Here is a 14220-nt window from a genome sequence, read left to right as displayed (position 1 = left end):
CTCAGCAAGAAAAACATTCATGTCATCATCTTGCATAATCTTCAATTCTAACTCTTTACGCAGGTAAGCGATTTTTGCCTCGTTACGACCTGCATACAAACCAGCTAGAATATCCCAAGCCTGTTTTGCTGTTTTAGCTGAACGAATATGTGGGGTGATGTTACGTTTGACAGAAAGTGGATTTGTGCAGTGCTTTTTGAACATCCGGATCTAACTCTTCGTCATCGGTTAGAGGATCCGGTTGCCTTGCATGGGCCATGTGCCGCATGACTCTAGCAAAACGAGAATTTTGTCAGCTTAACTTTGACACTAGATTTATGATTATTTAATTTTTGAGATTTATCTTTAAACAGATAATTAATTCATCATACTTCTTGAACAAGATTAGATTTTTTTCTTTTTTTGCAAAACCTCATTTATTATCAAAAGTTTTTGATATATACATAGAGCATCACGGCTCCAAAAGTTACTGCCTCAATCGCGTACGCATAAAAAAGCGAAACTGCAAAGGAGACATGCCATGGTACACAGGATTCATTACAGAAAGAGGTGCTGTAATTCTACTTCTAGGGATAAAGCGGCTAAGAAGCCTAAAAACTCGGCATGAAATTTTGAAGTTCCTGGGTGAATGATTAAAGAGTTATACATGCTGAACAACCCTAGCCTTATCAGAATCATGGCTAAGGAAATATTTTGTCTGAGCCTCTGACGCTGATTGATACTGATATTAATACATCGTCCTCCAAAGAACCACATATACCGACGTCGCTCTACAGGATCAGAAAAGTAAAGACTCTCAAAATGACCTGCGAGTATCACTCTGCTTACTCGGGTCGTAGCAGAGTTGATGAGGTGCTCGAATGTAAAGGCTATCATATCCTGACTCTGGGAGAGTTCAGGAATGCCAAATAGATTCGGGGTAACCATCTATAAATTTTCAATTCAATTTATGACTTTTCAATTTTTAAAGTTCATTCAACATAATATTAACAAGCGAAAACATTATTTCCCAGATTTACTTTAAAATTTTAAGCAATTTCTGTTGTTTTTACGTAAATTTACAACAGCGCTCTGATACCAACTGTGAGATCCCACTGCCCCCTCCCGGTAGCTGACAGCAGCAGCAAAACGGAAGCAGCTCCCTCATGCGCAGGGCAGGGTTTCCCACTCGGGGCCTCGCCCTCGAATGTCCAGGCACGAGACTAAGCTGGTGGTCATTCCAAAAAACAAAACCGGGAAAATTTTCCATGCCCAAAAAACGGGGACGATTCCACCATTTTGAATTTCTTAATAAATTTTTCTAACGAGGTCAAGATACTAAACTAACCTTCATCTGACTAAACTAGATAGAAGGAAAACTATTATTACAGACTTATCTTGAAGGAATCAACACTTTTTTCCTAACTACATCAGACACAGCCGTTGATCTATTCATTAGAGAAGTCTTCAGGCTTTTATTTAACTACTCGAGTTCTAAATGTATTCCTATTAATCAATTTTATTATTAAAATTCTACTGATTCTAGCCTAACCCCATCCGGCCCATGGGTTATTAGCCACCGCCCAACCACTGGAATCGGTAGAACCAAACAAGTACTCACCCACCTATAATTGAATGCCTTTCTTAACGTTTGCTTTAAAATATAGATATGCACACACTCCTCTTTAAACTTTAACTTATAAAACAATCCATTGACAAACAATTATTGATTACAGATATCATAACTCAAAATTTCCATCCAGTTCCTTGTTTCTCAAAAACAAGTATCACTCTAGACTCTTCATCGAGACCAACTGGTTAACGAGATCTAGTAACAGATTACAATAATTTTCTCATCATCATACATATATATCTTCCATGACATACGCATGGGTGTCCTAAGCACCACGAGCCCGTGCATCGCCTGGTCAAAACCCTCCAGGATCCTCCTTAAGTGTCCTGGCACTTCACTCAGGGACTGCTTCATCGACCCTCGCCCATCGTATCGGAAGCACACCATTTTTCACCATACCAAGGCTGGTCAAGACTTGGGTAGGTTTTTGCCGCATGAGCCATCCTTTGAACACTCCCCCCCGCCAGCTGTTGTGCAACCAAACTTCCCTTAGAAAAACACATATATCAAATGCTCCCTCCAGCATTCTCGCGTAAGACAGTCCAGGGTTTCTATGCGAGTTTTCAGTTTTGATTTTCTTTTGAATATAATGAGTATATCTTAAATCCGTATCCCAATACTTCTAGATCGCAGGTTTGAATTCACACAGAATTTCATGAATTCTATAACCTTGATCCTCAGATCTGAATCAAAGGGTCTTAACTTGATTTCAGATTTGGTGGGTGATTTGAGTGAATTTTTCTGAAGTGGTCACATCGTCTTTTCTTGAAATTGACGAAGGAGTTATGTCTTGGTCATAGTCTGATTTAGGGTTTGAGTCTGGAAAGGTTCTCCCTGAACTATCTTTCTCGAAGGGTAATATTTCAATTACTACTTTATTGAATTTCATTCATTGAGTATTTGCTTAACTGAATTCAAAACTAATCACGAATTCCTATGAGGAATAAATTAATCATATATCTAAAATTTTGACTTCGATAGTTTTTCTGAGTTTTCTCATTACCATCCTAGAGAATATGAAACGGCAGAATTTTTTCTCACAGAGTATTTACTTATTCATTTACCAATATTCATGGGATTTAAACATAGGATTAAAGAGAACTCTTATTTTGATATAAAAATTTTGTATGCATCTATTTATGCATAAAATCCAACTTCTATGGAAATAACACTTTTATATAAAAGAAAATCCTTTTATGCATAAACAATCAATTTTGATGAAAGTAACACTTTTATAATAAAAAAATCCTTTTATGCATCTATTTATGCATAAAAATCAATTTTGATAAAAGTAACACTTTTATGATAATAAAAAATTCTTTTATGTATCTATTTATGCATAAAAATCAATTTTGATAAAAGTAACACTTTTATAATAAAAAAATCTTTTATGCATCTATTTATGCATAAAAATCAATTTTGATGAAAGTAACATTTTTATAATAAAAAAATTCTTTTATGCATCTATTTATGCATAAAAATCGATTTTGATGAAAGTAACACTTTCATAATAAAAAAATTCTTTTATGCATCTATTTATGCATAAAAATCAATTTTGATGAAAGTAACACTTTTATAATAAAACAAAAATTCTTTTATGCATCTATTTATGCATAAAAATCAATTTTGATGAAAGTAACACTTTTATAATAAAAGTATTTCTAATATGCATTTTTCTATGGCTAGAATGAAAATAACACTTTTAGAATACACAAACGGTGGGGATTACTCTTTTTGAATAATAAAAGATAAAACTTATTTCAAAAAATTTAAGAAAATTTTACCATAACCTCCTTTGTATGGCTGACCATTTTTTAATTTTTTTTCATTCTCAAGTTACTTAGAAATTATCCCAAATGGTTTAAAGCATTCTAGACTAATCAAATTCCACACTTTAAAGAGAAACAATATGAAAAGTTTAATTCTAACAATTTGATTACATATCTAGGATAAAGAAAGACTGAATTCAAGAATGAAGAGAGGGGGAAAGCCTTTCCAACAAGGCATAACAACATTTTTCATTTTAAAGAAAACAAAAATTAGAAAACCATTAAATGGAATAAAGAAAAAGTAAGATTTCTAGCCTATATGAATTTTTGTGAGCTTTCCTTTGGCTTGATGGTTTGAGGGATCTACTCTTGTTTGCAACAAGAGTGGCCACCAATTCTTTTGAAGAGGAAATGATAAAAAACTAATGAATTATCAATAAATTCACTGTTTTTGGCTCTGGGGAAGAGTAGAGTAAGAGTGCATAAAACACTATTAAGCTTCTACAAAGGGGGAGGCTTCTATTTATAGAAAAGAGTGAGCTTCTAACCAAGCAAACTGATTCTAGAATTTTCTAGATCAATTTGGTCAATTTTTGACCATTTTTGGGTCAATTTAGTTCTTTTTTTGGATCCAGTTTTGAATTAGGAGAGAGGAGAGATGAAATATCTAATTTTATTGATTTAAAATTCAAAATCAATGATGGGAAAAAGGCGCCTACTTCATGAGGGAGAATCCCCACTCTGAGGTGTAAAAAATTCATTTTTTTAGTATTTCCTTTGGTCCTTAGTCCACTCTTCATCTTATGTGAGTATTTACTCATTTTTGGGGGGATTTTCTTTATTTCTTCAATTTACCTCCTCCCTACATTTGGATTAATCTTATTGGTCCATAGGAATCTTAATTTAAATTTTTCAAAAAATCTGGACCCTTAGGATAAGGCCTTTTGAACAGATTATAATTTGTTTCTAATGCACCTTCTGAAATTCTTTTTGAACTTCTGTTTTGGGGGAATTTATTTTAATAAGATGAGATATTTTTCCATCCAAAAATATTTAAAAACTGAATCACCTCTCTCTAGAAGATTTTCTCTCTCTAGGCCAAAATAGGTAGAAACAAGATCTTTTATATTTCTGAAGAGGGATTTGATTACAGGGGAAGATAATGGACTTCTTGAGAGGCTGGGGAGGAATCTTACAATCGCTCTTAGAGGAGGAGGATGTGGTCTTTGTTAAGCTAGTGTGCAGATGCTAACCTGACCTTCTTTGTAGCCAATGTGCTTAGAGTGTTTATCGAAAAGGCCCCTGAGTGGACAGGTGGTGAGCGTTCTGGTTGCCAATGATGCCATAGATACACCGATGAAGGAATGATTGGAAATAGGGATTCAACCGGAGATTTTGAGGATTATGATCATTGACACTATGGTTTCATTAAATGATTGTTTTGAAGATAGCAGAATCTGTGAAAAAGGCAATTTTATATTGGGTGTGTAAGTGGTGTGACTGGCGTTAAATTTTCATGAATATCCAGCTAGTGGGCCTAGGAACTCTTTTCCCTAGTACCCGGGACAAAACCTAACCAAATTCCTAATTCGATCCCATCACTACAGTGGTTGGGCGGTTGGCTAACCCATGGGACTAGGCTGGACTGATGGATCCATAAAATGAGACTCAATTCTGTTATAGTACGATAGATGAAGTAAATCCCGGATAGTAATTGTTCTATGGAAAAAGAATCAACGGCTATGCCTCTTGATGGGGAAAAAAGGGTTGGTTTCTATGATCCAAGTGCAAGTTTCTTCCTTGATCTGACCAAGTGACTCGCAAGTTTGGTCAGATCAGTTTGGTCAGTAATGACCTTGACTATGTTAGAGTACAATTATCATGGAGGAATCGCCCATGCTTTTTGGTAGGGGGAAGTTTTTCCGGGTTCGATTTTTGAAGAACCAAGGGATTAGTCTCTTATCCGGATATCCGTGGGCAAGGTCTCGAGTGAGGGATCCTACCCCGCGCAAGAAGTACTACTTCCGCTGCTAGCACCCCCGAATCTGTTGCGCAAAGGGGGCTGGGATCTTTCACCTGGTATCAGAGCGAATTGACTAAAGTGAATCAACTAAGAAGCCAAAAATGTCAAAAATTTATGAAGTATCAGTAAAAGGTTAGAATTGTGTGATGAAATTCATACAAATTGATATTCAGATTGCAGTTCATAAAATTATTATTAGGTCTTCAGATGGAAGTACCACAATTGTATGGAATCCCTGACTTGCTTGAGGCCTAGTCATGATAATATTTACCTTATAATTCTAAGGACCGTGACTACCCGTATATATCGAGGGTAAAGCTGCAGCTCTTTACTGGCAGTATATACAAGTAAATCTAAGACTTTGAAATTATAAGTAAAAATGCTATCCAAATGATGAATTCGATTGTGGTTGATATGATTTTAAAATTCTAGTTGAGAATTTGATGAGTTGATTTGGATTCTGATTGGAAAAAAAAAAGATGATTCCTAAATTTTGGTTGAAAAGCGATCAGGTGAACAAAGCCACAATGAGGATGAATGGGACGAGTCCCTGTGATTATGTTCGTAACTGGAATGACGATAATGACTTTCGCAAATCACTACGAGATTAGTGGATTGTGCTGACAGATTGCTGCTGTTAACACTTGACCCGGTGGATCAAGATAATGGATGACAAATTGAGAACTTGCTTGACTGAAATTCCCGTGGAGGAATGTTCAGAAAGAAATTTTTCGGTCTAATGGACCATTATTGTGTTAATGATATGAATGATATGATCTAAATGAATAGTTATGTGATGATGAGTTCTATATAAGGGATCTTTATCCGAGGATTTTGTGGGGTCGACCAAAATATAAGCAACCCCAGAATCAGTTGGATCTTAAGGGAAAGAGTTGTCCCCCAACTGCGAGATGAGGACATCTCGCGTTTTTTAAGTGGGGTAGGATGTAAGATTCCTCCCTTCAGCTTTTGAGGTGTATAGGTGTAAGAACCTCCCCTTCTGATCTTATAATTATTCCCCTCTCTGAAATAAAAGAAAGATCTTGTTTTATCCGGTTTTGACCTAGAGAGAGAAAATGTCTAGAGAGAGGTAGTCCAAAATTGAGATATCTTTTGATATAAAAATCCTCCTAGTGTCTGAAATGGTTTCCCCTAAAACAAAAATTCAAAAAGGACTTTTTAATGTGCAATTGGAATAAATTGAAAATAGGTAAAAAGGACCTTAGCCTAAGGGTCCAGTTTTTCAGAAATTTTGGATTATGGTCCAATTAAGGTTCCTATGGACCAATAAGATTAATCCAAATGTAGGGAGGAGATAAATTGAAGAATTAAAAGAAAAACCCCCAAAAATAAGTAAATACTCACATAAGATGAAGAGTTGACTAAGGACAAGGATTATTAGTAAAAAAAACTATGAGTATTACTAAAAAAAAAGAGATATTTTGGGTATAATGATTCAATTTTGACACCTTGGTAAGGAGAAGGGGGATCTTCAAGGAGGCGCCTATTTCACATGTGTGGTGGAGTTCTAAACTCAAAAATATTGTGATATTTTTATCTCTCCTCTCTCCTAGATCAAACCAAATCAAAAGGGAGCTAAACTAGGTCTAAATCTTGTCCAAATTCAGCCAAACTGAACCTAGAAAATTCTAGAAACTAGTTGGACTTGGCTAGAGGCCTCCTTCACCTATAAATAGATCCTTAGTCCTTTGTAAAAAAATATGAGAACTATACCATGCCAGTATTATACTGAAATAATGATATTTTCTATTATCCTCTAAAAATCCTCTACAAATTGAAGATATTGGAGCTTCTCTCTCTCTCTCTTCAATCTTCCTTGGAGTCTTCTTCAACATACCAAACCAAATGATTGGTTGGGGTCCTCTACTTTGATTAAAGAATCAAACAATCTAGGAGGTAAAGAGTGGTCTTTTTTATCTCCAAATGTTTCTCTCTTCTCAACCCCTCTCAAGCTTGAGAAGCATTCAATTGAATGGCTTTTTAAATGCAATGGAAGTTCTTTAATGCATTTTATGATAAAACACATAAATTTCCATTTATGCTTAAATTAAATATTTTTTTAAGCATGTCTCTCTCTCTCCTGCAAAGCATGGTCATTCCTATGACCTATTCAATATTCAAATGATGCTTCTCATGAAGCGATTCTCTAATCTAAAAGTAATTTCTATGCTTGACAAATTAGAGGCCAAAGAAGTGGCTTTTTAATGCTTTTATGCTATTTAATTTATGAAAAAATTAGGAATTAATTTCATATTTGGATAGTGATCCAATTAATGGTTATTCTATCATATGATATTACTAAACTTTATGCTTTCAAAATTATTGAGAATTGTCAGTAATAGTAGCGGAGCTATGGCAAAATTTTTAAAAAATTACAAATAAATCATTTTCATCAATAATATGAAAAGAGGACTTCCTATCAATAATATGAAAAGAGGACTTCCTATCATATTCTAGGATTAATCATCCTAGGTTAATTGATTAATTCACCAATGGTACACTCCCAACATGAGTGATAGCATGCTCGGAATCATCACTTGTCTCCACATAGCCTTTCACATCCATTGGCTTCATATGTTCAAACCATTCGCCATGACAAGTCATATGGTTTGATGCTCTAGAGTCCATATACCAAGTGTCATCACTATCACCATGTGTCATCATGGATCCCACGACATGTTTCATGGGGCAAACAAGTGATTTGCACTACCATCATGACTGCTTGATGCAAAATTTCCACCATTTGTATAATTTCCACCATGTTGTGTAAAATTTCCACCATTTGCATAATTTCCACCATGTTGTGCAAAATTTCCACTATTTGCATAATTTCCACCATGTTGTGCTCTACCCCCTCTCAAATCATTTTGTTTGCGGTAGCAGTCACGTGTGCCATATGACCAAGCTTTCCACAGTAATGGCATTCCACATTTTGCATAGATGCTTGTTGGCCTTGCCAACGTCCTCTTCCACGAGTATTACCTCTGCCTCTCTAAGGTGTATATCCACGACCACCTCTAGCACCATATGAAGGCTGAAAATTCTGTTGTGGTGACCTATCCTGCCATCCACGACCTGTACCCACGACCTCATGATGCAAATCTCCCCCTGCCTCTAAATCCCCTTTGTGAATAGAAAGCCTGATTCCTACCATGATCATCATGGCTAGTAGATGCATCATGAAAAGAGTCACTGAGTTTGATTTCCTCAACAAGCAAGAGTGAAACCAACTCATCAAAATCTGGTAAACCTATACTCCGAACAGAGATAGATGTATCAAAAGACTTGTACTCCTTGCCAAAACCACGCAAGGCAATGTCTACCAAATCATCATTAGGCAAATCATCATTAGGCATGGGGGCATTGATAGTTGCCAATGCATCTGCATACTTCTTTATCTCTTGTACATAATCATGAATACTCCTTCCTTTCTACTTCACATTATGAATCTGTTATCTCAACTGAGACTTACAAGCACTAGTATCTGTATCAAACAGCTTTACCAAAGTATCCCATGCATCCTTGGGATTCTTATCATCATGTATATGTATGAGTATAGCATCCGAGATACATATAGACAAGCAATGCAAAACTTTGTATGCTCTCTCTGACCATTGTTTATGAGCTACAACTTGTTGTTGTGTAGGTTGTCGGGGTAGATCCGTGGCTCTGGCTCTGCACCTGTAACAAGATTCCAAAATCCTTTTCCTTTCAAAAAGCTTTTAATCCCATACCTCCATGCCTGGAAGTTCTTTCTATCCAACTTCTCACCCACAATTTGTATTGGGTTGTCTGACATATTTGCTCAATGCAAATGCACCTTCTGCACACGTCCAATTCTATAAATGAGCCTTCCACAGCTCAACCACACTCTAATAAGTGTCCCAGATACTCCAAAGTACTCAACCAACTTCACTGTTGATGTAGAAAATCACACTGATTACATTCAAATTGAACTGGCTCAGTCCAAAATACCCTATTTTGGTACACTTTTCAAGGCTTCCAAATGCTTCAAATTGCAATATAGTGGTTCAATCAAGTGTGGATAACTTGCTTTGACACCCGAACAAGCTCAATGTTGCATATTAACACCAACCAAGGTGCATACATACCAGAAATATCAAATCCCCTTCTCTGTTGTGAAACCAGTAAAATCAGTAGGAAAAGTGCTCTAATTTTTTCAATTCTTGTCCAAATTGACGAACCAGGCATTCATTAGCTTAGCAATGATGTCTACTAACTCCATGTAAAAGAAATTAGACCAATTGTAAAAGTTGAGAGAGTAATTAGTCAATTAATGACCCTTTGTTTCACTAATTATAGCATTCTTAATTAGTTCATAATTGGCTCCCAAATGCATAATTGCTCCAACAAACCACATAGCAACCTTCTCCTCTATGTGTATCACACTATTGCTAAGAAGATTTTGAGGTAAATTTTAAGATTCGTCCCTCCAGCTTTTGAGGTGTAAAGGAGTAAGAACCTCCCCTTCTGTTCTTAAAATTATTCCCCTCTCTGAAATAGAAGAAAGATCTTGTTTTACCCTGTTTTGGCCTGGAGAGAGAAAATATCTAGAGAGAGGTAATCCAAAGTTGAGATATTTTTGGATATAAAAATCCTCCTAGTGTCTAAAATGGTTTCCCTTGAAACAGAAATTCAAAAAGAACTTTCCAAATGTGCAATTGAAATTAATTGAAAATGTGTATAAAGGATCTTAGCCTAAGGGTCTAGATTTTCAGAAATTTTTGGATTATGGTCCAATTAAGGTTCCTATGGGCCAATAGGATCAATCCAAGTGTGGGGAGGAGATAAATCCAGTGAATAAAAGAAAATACCCAAAAATGCGTAAATGCCCACATAAGATGAAGAGTTGACTGAGTACAAGGTTTATTAGTTAAAAACTATGAGATATTACTAAAACATAATCATGGAACAAGCACACCAGTCATAATAGCAGGTGGACATTTGGTGAGAGAGATCATTATTAAGAAAATATTCCAATAAAGGTGCTAGTGGCCCACACTTTTTAGGGCTGCACATTATTTGTAAAAGGCTAAGATGAGTGCCAACGTTGTGCCAAGCTACATAAGAAGGACATGATTCCACTGCATCCTGTCAGAGTTGACCAGCCTTTTGAAAAAAGAGGGCTTAGATTTCATTGGCCCTATTAGACTTGCTGCACATGGCACACAAGCACACTTCATCATTGTTGCCATGGATTATGTAACCAAATGGGTTGAAACAAGAGCTTCACAAAAGTGGATGCCATGGCAACTACTAAATTTCTCTATGAGAATTGGTTGCACACCATTTAAGATGGTGGATGGACTTGACACAATAAGGCCTTGGGAGTTCATGATCCACAGCTTAAGGGTAGCTGAACTGAAAAGTTTGATGGTAATGAATTGGCTGATCAGTGGTTTGTTTTGGAACAACTCAAAGCAGGAAAGACAATTCCCCATGTAGAATATGCTGACAGAGGAGGACCATAAAAAGAACTTGTTTGACCTAATTCTCAAGGACAAGGAGATCTTGTACTTATGTATGGGGTCCGTAGTGAAAAAAAAAGCTTAAATACACTAGAAAGGGACCATTTAGGTTTTGTGAAGTTACAACACAAGGTACTATACGTGTTGAGAGTTAAGACTTTTGGTTTCCTTAATGGTAGTAAGTTTAAGAAATACTATGAACCTCTTACCAAAGGATCCTCACATGCTTCTCATGACAAACAAGCCACCAAGGAAAGGTCTACTCAAAAGAAGATCCAAGCCCAAGAGGAGGCAAGGGAAAGCTGTGAAGAACTTCAACAATGTTAAGAAGCAAACCTTAGGCCTACTGCACAAGCTTATGTTGGAGAGATATTTGACAACATGGATGACCACATTCCACCTCTTAGAACACCCATTGAATTGCCTAGCCCCTATGGTAAAGTTTTCTATAATGCTATGCTTGACACGGGTGCTAGTCTGCAATCTACTCTCCTTTGCTACATGGAATCAATTGGGTAAACCTCAACATGAAAATTCTAACATGAGAATAGAGGGAATAAGTGCCAAAAATACCAAAGTACTTGGTTTGCTTAAAATTATCATTTGTGGTGATAATGATCACTTGGTTGGTAGCTTTTTATCATGCCCATAGGAACATTAAAAGAACATGTCATTCTTAGATAGATGTGGATGATAGTAGTGACTCAACATAGAATTAACTGGGCCCCACAAGGAGTGCCTCAATGGTAAAAAATCCTAACCCTACACTTTGCACTCCATGAACACTGCCTCCTCATCAAATGCATTGGACTAGTACAGTAAGCATTTGAATGTAGCAAGGAAAAAGCCTCAACATTGACATAATCCAATGCCATTCTCTCCACATTAGCATCCACTTCACCACCATAAGGTTCTTCATCCTTAAGAACCACATCCACATATACCTTTATAAAGAACTAGCTTACCATCAGGACATCAACAACAAGGAAAGCCACAACCTACCCTTAAGCGGCTCGCTACCACTAGTTCTCATTTGCCAACCCATTGTCAAGAAACCTAGGAGGCACCACAACAAAAATCAATCCAAACCGTAGGTTACCTCTTTATGGATTCCAACTTATCTTCTTCAAGCTCAAGTCTACTATGAGGGCAACACATGGACTTGGGTGCCAAAAAGGAAGGAAACACCTATAACCTCATCAATGAAAGCAACATCTACGGGCCGACCCTCAATCTTGTTCTCATTTGCCAACCCATTGTCAAGAAACCTAGGAGGCACCACATTAAAAATCAATCCAAACCATAGGTTACCTCTTGATGGATTCCAACTCATCTTCTTCAAGCTCAAGTCTACTATGAGGGCAACACATGGACTTGGGTGCCAAAAAGGAAGGAAACACCTATAACCTCATCAATGAAAGCAACATCCCTACGGGCCGTCGACCCTCAATCTTGTTGACTCACAATGCCAAAATCAACAAAGGGAAGAACCAAATAAAAATTGTACTTTCCTCACCAGTTTCTTAAAAGATTCGGGTTCCTAAGACTCACAATAGGATGGAATGCACCTTAGGAAGGGGCGAGCAAAACCAAACCTTCAACTCCCAAAAAAAACTACAAGTGCCTCAACATCAAGTCAAGCTCCTTCAAGATTGCTAGGATTTTTGGGAGACCTGGGGAAGCCCACACTCATAGGCACAAGCCTTGTGGTCAAGCTTGTCCTCAATGGGAACATAGATAAACCTTTGGGCATCTGCAAATATTAAGATTTTAAGGCTAAGCTTCCACCACACATTCATGGTCATGGATTTTTAGAGAAGAGAGTCATACACTATGATCCTCAAAAGGCCTTACATTAGAAGCGTAAGGCTAGTTCACAATTGGGAAATCAAACACATATACTAGTTCTTGATAATAAACTTGAAAACAAGGAAGACTCCTAGGTCTAGGCGTTCTCACCAATAAGTTTGACACAACTGCTTGGATCACGTAAATTGATACCTATAGAGCTTGTAACAAGATGTGGGATGATGAAGATGAGGACCAAGAATATGAGTTCCTCGTGGAGCCTATGGACTCTGAGGATTGGATTCATGTTTTAGTATTTGGAAACCATGGACACTTCCAAAGAAGCTTGGGACAAGATATGCACAATTAGACGGTGCCAAAAGGTATGCATGATTAGATTGGATTCTCATGGTTTGACATTTGGAAACCATGTACACTCTTCCATAGAAGCTTGGGAAAAGGTATGCACGATCAGACGGTGCCAAAATCACTCACATCCTTGTTCGTGCTCGATGTATTTTGAAACAAAACCATCGATGAAACCCACTTGCATTGAGCTAGAGTTCCTCCCAGCTAGCTACATGGCCCACCTTATTTGAAACCAGGGCTAGCCACAACGTGTCGTCTAGGCTTCTCTTTTCATCGCCAATGCCATGAACACGTTCTTCTCCCTTATATTTTTCTTCTACACCCCACCATCTCAATGTTTTTCTCCTCATACACAAAACTGCATTTTCTGATCATAACAGTTGCTCGCCTTCACAAGGTCTACACCTCACATATTGCATGCATTTTTAGCTCTCATAGCCACCCTCTATGTCTCTTGTGTTAAACTCTCCATGTTGAACAAGAGAATAGTGTTCTCCATTAGCCTCGCAAGCCAATTAAATTTTTTTGTTAGCCTCTCTAATGGTTTTGACCTCATCACAGCAGCTACATCAAAGAGTTTGAATGACTCACTTTCATGCACTTAATTATTTTGTAAGAGAAATTAAATCTACAAAAAATTAAAAAAACATGTGGGACAAAGAATGTAGGGACACATCATCTTCAAGTTCATTTTGATAACAGTCCTGCAAAAAAACAGGGAAAGCAACAATAAGAAGCTACTACCTTACATTGCTTCTGAATGTATCAAATGAGGAACTAAGAACCTTGTTCTCATGATTATGTCTACATTCCGCTAGATTCCTCTAGATTCCCCATATTTCTCCTTCATTACAAACAAGTCTTAGAGCCTCGCTAACCTCAATAATAAAACATTTTGACCCTGCTTGTGATTACCAAAAAAGAAAATGAGAAAAAATATACAAATACAAAACAAAACAAGAGCTCAACAAAAAGAAAAAAAAAATGAAATCACTCGTAGAGTCCCCAACCCCGTTTACGTACTCCTGCCAATCACTAACTTCTTCACTAACAAGCCTTCCCCATTCCTTTTGGAGGAACAATTACCATTGAGCATTCACACAATAGGAAGAACAACAATACCAACCTTCTTAATTTTCCTCACCACAA

The sequence above is a fragment of the Cibotium barometz genome, chromosome 11 (genome assembly GCF_041138505.1).
Source record: "Cibotium barometz isolate CiBa-2024 chromosome 11, ASM4113850v1, whole genome shotgun sequence".
NCBI lineage: Eukaryota > Viridiplantae > Streptophyta > Polypodiopsida > Cyatheales > Cibotiaceae > Cibotium > Cibotium barometz.
Note: the sequence above shows the minus strand (reverse complement) of the source record.